Source organism: Limulus polyphemus, unplaced genomic scaffold (genome assembly GCF_000517525.1).
Source record: "Limulus polyphemus unplaced genomic scaffold, Limulus_polyphemus-2.1.2 Scaffold7758, whole genome shotgun sequence".
In the NCBI taxonomy this organism is placed as follows: domain Eukaryota; kingdom Metazoa; phylum Arthropoda; class Merostomata; order Xiphosura; family Limulidae; genus Limulus; species Limulus polyphemus.
In genome coordinates, this window is record NW_013673368.1 from 11,456 (window position 1) to 17,414 (window position 5,959).

Genomic DNA, 5,959 nt, shown 5'->3' on the forward strand with positions numbered 1-5,959 from the left:
GTATAAAGTTATCTTATCATGATTATTAACCGACAGCAATCACAAAATTAGTTTAGATAATTTGTAGAGTAGTCTGACAGCAATCACAAAACAAATTTAGATTATATGTAAAATAATACGACAGTGATCACAAAATTGGTTTAGGTTATTTGTAAAGTAATCCGACAACAATGCTCGTAAGGTAATTAATTCACCCAGCGTTAGAACAATTCATCTCATGTGACTTTCAATCTTACGTGACGTATTTCTGTTGTTTGAGTATAAAATTGTACAATTAATAATTTTTAATTTTACAAAATAACCCCGACTTTGACAGTTTGTAGTCTTGTTCCCCCTTCTAAAACAAATCAAACTAAACTTAATCTAACTATTAGTGACTTTTGAAAAGCATTAAGCTTTTTTCCTTGTATAATTCATTTACTATAACGGACAATATATGTTAAAAACATGTTAGATCTATATATTTGTATCTTATAAAACATGTTAGATCTATATATTTGTATCGTATAAAACATGTTAGATCTATATATTTGTATCTTATAAAACATATTAGATCTATATATTTGTATTTTATAAAACATATTAGATCTATATATTTGTATCTTATAAAAAATGTTAGATCTATATATTTGTATCTTATAAAACATGTTAGATCTATATATTTAAACCTTATAAACTACATTAAATCTATCTATTTAAACGTCCGCTGAAAGAAACTTGTGTTTTGATAAGATAACTTTATAACTTTATAGAATTATTTTACAGATAACCAAAACTAGGTTTGTGATTGGTGTCGGATTACTTTACAGATAACCAAAACTAGGTTTGTGATTGGTGTCGTGACCTAGTTAACCTCAGTAAAATGAGTATGTGTTGATTACATTGGTTTAACATACTGTTACGTATCTGCTTGTTTGATAATTTCCCGTAAAAATTATTTCAAAGAAACTTCAGCGATACAAGTCCTTTCTTAATTAAAACTAGTTTATTCTTTCTCGTTACAAACTTTGTAAAATACTTATGTATCTGCAAGTTCTTTCACCTTGTAGTTTTGTTGCTCTATATCAGCCGTCTTTAAACCGAATGACAAAAACTAAAAAGGATCCATTTTTACTCTTAGGTGAAGCTGTAGTAAAAAAAATATGGACCGATAGCTCAAGTGAATTTTTGCGTAGGCGTGGGCATAAATTTTCGTTAAATTTCAGCGGTTTTTGGCCGATAACTTTGCCCTAATTGAGACTCCTAATTGTAGGTTGTAAAGATCGGTCAGTGTACCAAATAAAATAAAATCCATAACAATTAAGTATATTTTTCTATCAAATAAAGTTCCGATGTTTTTGTACAAAGAAAATAATAGAAGAAACTCAATCAAAATTGGAGATGTCATGTCTCAAGTATTTTTTAATGGATTGCCTTGAAATTTGATATGTGAAGGTAAAGACCAGTAGAGCACATCCACGGAAGATATGTAATAGTTTGGATTACCGAAACTATCCGAGATACAGAAGGTGGAAAATCGCTAAACTATCACAGTGTGTCCTGCAGGTTGTTTTGGCCGCATGACGCATTAACGCATGTCCTGATATATATATATATATCTGTGATATGCTTCCTTTTGCTTATTATACCAATGATACACTATGTCTTGTTCAATATATTAATGATAAATAACTGTAATTGGCTGATACATCGATGATATTCTAACATTTGTTAGTTAAAACAACAAAACACTTAAATATTCCAGATTAAGCGCTGACAGAAAAAAACTGTTATAAATACAAGTTCACTGCAGACCTTGTTTGTACAGTCCTTTTGATCTGTCTATTCTGGCTCCAAATAAGAAGTATATACAAAATAGCATTTCAGATATTTTTTCTCCCACAAGTCAGTGCCCCATAAACTGTTCGTTTAATACCAGAACTCACCACCTGGACTGGACAATGAGAGAAATTAGATTCTAAGAAACGTTGTGTTTCGACAGCGGAAGTCACGTGACACTGGTAACAAGTGATGAATTTCTAGAAGGATTATGAAGGCCCGAGTGTTTGCCAGACGCCCTCTATTTTAGTATATAATAGGGAGTATATAGATAGGGAGATATAGAGACAGATAATCGAGTCAAGTCGTAAGTAAAGTGCGTGAATCGTTGTGAATTATAGCGTGTGTTTAAGTTAAAGTAACTGTGGAAATTAAGTGTATTGCAAAGTTGTATTGAGAAAGAATAAACTAGTTTTATTTAAGAAAGGACTTGTATTGCTGAAGTTCTTCAGAAAGAATTTTTACAGGAAATTATCAAACGAACAGAGACGCAACAGTTGTTTATACATATACTGTACATTTACGCTTTTTTTGACCGTGAACACTTGTCCTAGCGAAGCGTGAATATAATCATTTCTATTTGTAACCAGATAACGGTATTTTGGCTATTTATATTTGTAACACTACACTTTTTTCAATCCTTTGCGGTTTTCCAAGAATTAAAATGCACGATAGCGTTGAAACCACGTGACCAGATAAGGAAGAGGAATTGTAAAAATTACGAAACTGTAAAGGCATCATCATTTACTGGCGAAACCTTGGTCGTGTATAAATGATGTATTTGTGAAAAGTACAGTTGTTTAGTTTCCTCAATTTTGATTTTACATTTCTGAAATGACGGAACTTTGCGAAGTCACTTTTGTAATTTATCGTTGTTATTACATAATTAAACTTCATTCAATTTCTGAAGCTGAAATGAAAAATCACAATAGGATTTTATCAAGGCAAATCTAAAAAGAAGTACCAGCGTGACTTTTGATGTGAGCCACGAGAGGGACTGATGATTTTACGTGAGTGAATAAAAGTAGAATCAAATTCTGAAAAAAAAGAAGAAAAATATCCGTTTTACAGGTGTTTGAATACATACAGCTTGCACGTGCGAAAACAACTACATATATGTGACGCAGAAACGGGATGGTAATATTTGTACAGTTGTTTATTGGATTCAGTTATGAGTACCCTGCAGCTGTAGCCCCAGATTTCTTTACAACTTATGAAACGGTACAATTAAAGTGAATCTCTTCAATAGTTAACGGTTTAATGTAAATGCAATATAAAGTTTGAGACGTTTGGCAAGAAAATCCTTAATTACAAGATTTAGTTATTAGTTTTACGTATGTATTCTCATCTCACATATGTAACAGGGAATATCAATGTTTCCTCTTAATAAGAGCACTAGTTTTATTAAACCAACTGAGTTTTAAAGAATTATCCTTGACTAGAATTACATTCGTTTAGACGAATCAAACAAAATCCTTCCTAAAGGTGCTTATCATCCTTATCCGCCTGATATACTGACTATATTCATATACAGAGATATGTTTGTGAAATCTGTCCCCGCTATCGAGATCTTATAACGAGTTGCAATGTGACAGGGAAGATAAGCCTAGAATTAATAAGGTAAGTACTTGCTTGACATTAAAGTCGATATTTCCTTTGAAAATCTCGTACACGATGGATTGATGTTTCGTAATATGAGGTTAGTTGTTAATAACAAGGATAATATATCCTTATGCGTTTTTTTTTACAAGATCAACGACAAAAATCGTAATTAGTCCACGTAAAAATTAGTGACGTATGAGTGATTAAATGTGTACTGTACTATACTTTATTTAAACGTCAGTTCAACTGTTCGGGGAATTCGAACACGTTTTTACTCGAAGCCTAACCGAAGAAATCTGAGAAGGACCTTCGTATTAGGGTAAGAACAGAAGTGTGAGATATAAAACACAAAAATTATCTCGTCATTTGATAAACTTATATTTATTTGAGTTTAGTTTTTTACCTGGCAGTGTTTTTTTTACGAAAGTAACAAGTATATTTTTGTTTAAAAGAAGTTCGTTGAACTCCTTAACTAAATCATTCACCAAGTCAGTTTATTTATTAAAATGTATCATTATCACAAAAATTGCATATAATCATATATTTATGTATGAATAAAAGCTTTTCGTTACACAGTTTTAAACGACCCATTTTCTGCAATCAATTTTTTGTGCTCTCTAGTTTTTAACATTGACATCAGCATTGTTACTATAGTGTTATCCGCATAACATCGTAATTTAATAAAACATATCAGGAAATATAGCAAGTCTGTGATAACGAACAGCTTATAGTTGATATTTCAATGATACAATAAATTATATGTGTTGCTTTCGACCCCCCTCCCCCCAGTGGCTCAGAAGCAAGTCTGAAGGCTTATAATGTTAAAAACCAGGTTTCGTTCCCCGTGGTGAGCAACGGCACAGTTAACTCATTGTGTGCTTTGCGCTTAACAACATACAAAAGAAAAATTTCTGAAAGTTTTTCACGCATTCGGGTGATTGTTTAAAAAGATATAGATTTTATTTCCATAAAGATTTATGGCACAGGATAAAATCATATTCGTGCTTTAAAAGTTTTCGTCAATATAGTTTTCATTGATAAATGATTCATTTGTCAACTATTTTGGGTTATTAAAAAAAACAATTAAGAGTTATTTCCCCTGGTAGATAAGTGGTACGTTTACGGACTTACAACGCAAAAACCCGGGATTCGATTTCCCGCGGTGGACACGGTAGATAGCCCGATATATCTTTCTGCTAAACACAAACAGACAATTCTTATACGTTGTTCATTTCCTAGTATGAAATATTAGGCTTCAAGCCAATCACTTCTAACATTATTCTTTTGTCAGTCTGAAGTATTAGATTATAAAATAATCATTTTTATCACTGCTCTCATTTTAGCCTGAATTATCATATTATAAAGCGATAACTTTGAACACTGCTCTCATTTTAGCCTGAATTATCAGATTATAAAACGATAACTTTGAACACTGCTCTCATTTTAGCCTGAATTATCATATTATAAAACTATCATTTTTATCACTGCTCTCATTTTAGTCTGAATTATCATATTATAAAACGATCACTCTGAACACTGCTCTCATTTTTAGCCTGAATTACCATATTATAAAACGACAACTTTGAACACTGCTCTCATTTTAGCCTGAATTATCATATTATAAAACTATCACTACTAATTTACTCTCAATGTAGCCTGAATCATCATGTTATAAAACTATAACTTTGATCACTGCTCTCATTTTAGCCTGATTAAGTTTTCAGCAATACGTTTAACGGCATATTAAGCTGACATTCGTGGCTCGATACTTGTAGAAAGCAAAGTGTATATAAACCTATTGTGTAGCTTTACGCTAAAAAAGAGACGTCAACACACGGATGACTAGAGGGTGATTTATATAAAAGTATTGTCACGACAGCGGAAGTCACGTGACGCTGGGAGCATGTGCGCTGGCGTTTATAGAAGGATCGTGACTTAACGGGCAACCTCACGAATATCCCAGCGTTTGCTAGACGACCTCGTTTTTAGTATATAAGCCGGAGATAGACTGAAGAGAAATAATCGAGAGAAGCGAGCAGTAGGCACCGTAAGTAAAGTGTGTGAATCGCTGTGAATTATAGCGTGTGTTTATAAAAGTAGTTAAGTTTAAAGTGACTGTGGAAATTAAGTGTAGGTTAGGCCAAGCAAACTAGATTAGCAGTTTCTAGCTCAAGTTTTCAAAAGATTCTTACAGGTGGACGGTTATTCTTCATTCTTTATTGCCAACGTTTAAGCACAAATTTGCTAAATTTTATTAAATGAAGAGCGATTAGTGTCATTAGTAATTAGCGTCAATAATGATGATTGATACGGCTGTACCGAATTCATATGGAAGAAGAGATGAACTGACTTCCCATCTAGTCTATCTCTATTAAATTGGTTTGTTTGTTTGTTTGTTTGTTTTGGAATTTCGCGCAAAGCTACACGAGGGCTATCTGCGCTAGCCGTCCCTAATTTAGCAGTGTAAGACTAGAGGGAAGGCAGCTAGTCATCACCACCCACCGCCAACTCTTGGGCTACTCTTTTACCAACGAATAGT

General features: G+C 32.8%; 1 protein-coding gene across 1 annotated transcript in view; it reads left to right on the top strand.

Annotated features, from left to right (window-relative positions):
• Window positions 1-2,847: 2,847 nt before the first annotated feature.
• The window catches only part of LOC106474843 (ras and EF-hand domain-containing protein homolog), a gene marked incomplete at its 3' end in the record, with an annotated part of 23,007 nt that continues 19,895 nt past the window's right edge, over window positions 2,848-5,959 (top strand). The window contains exon 1 of the mRNA XM_013935538.2: window positions 2,848-3,438. The remainder of the gene's footprint in view (window positions 3,439-5,959) is intronic.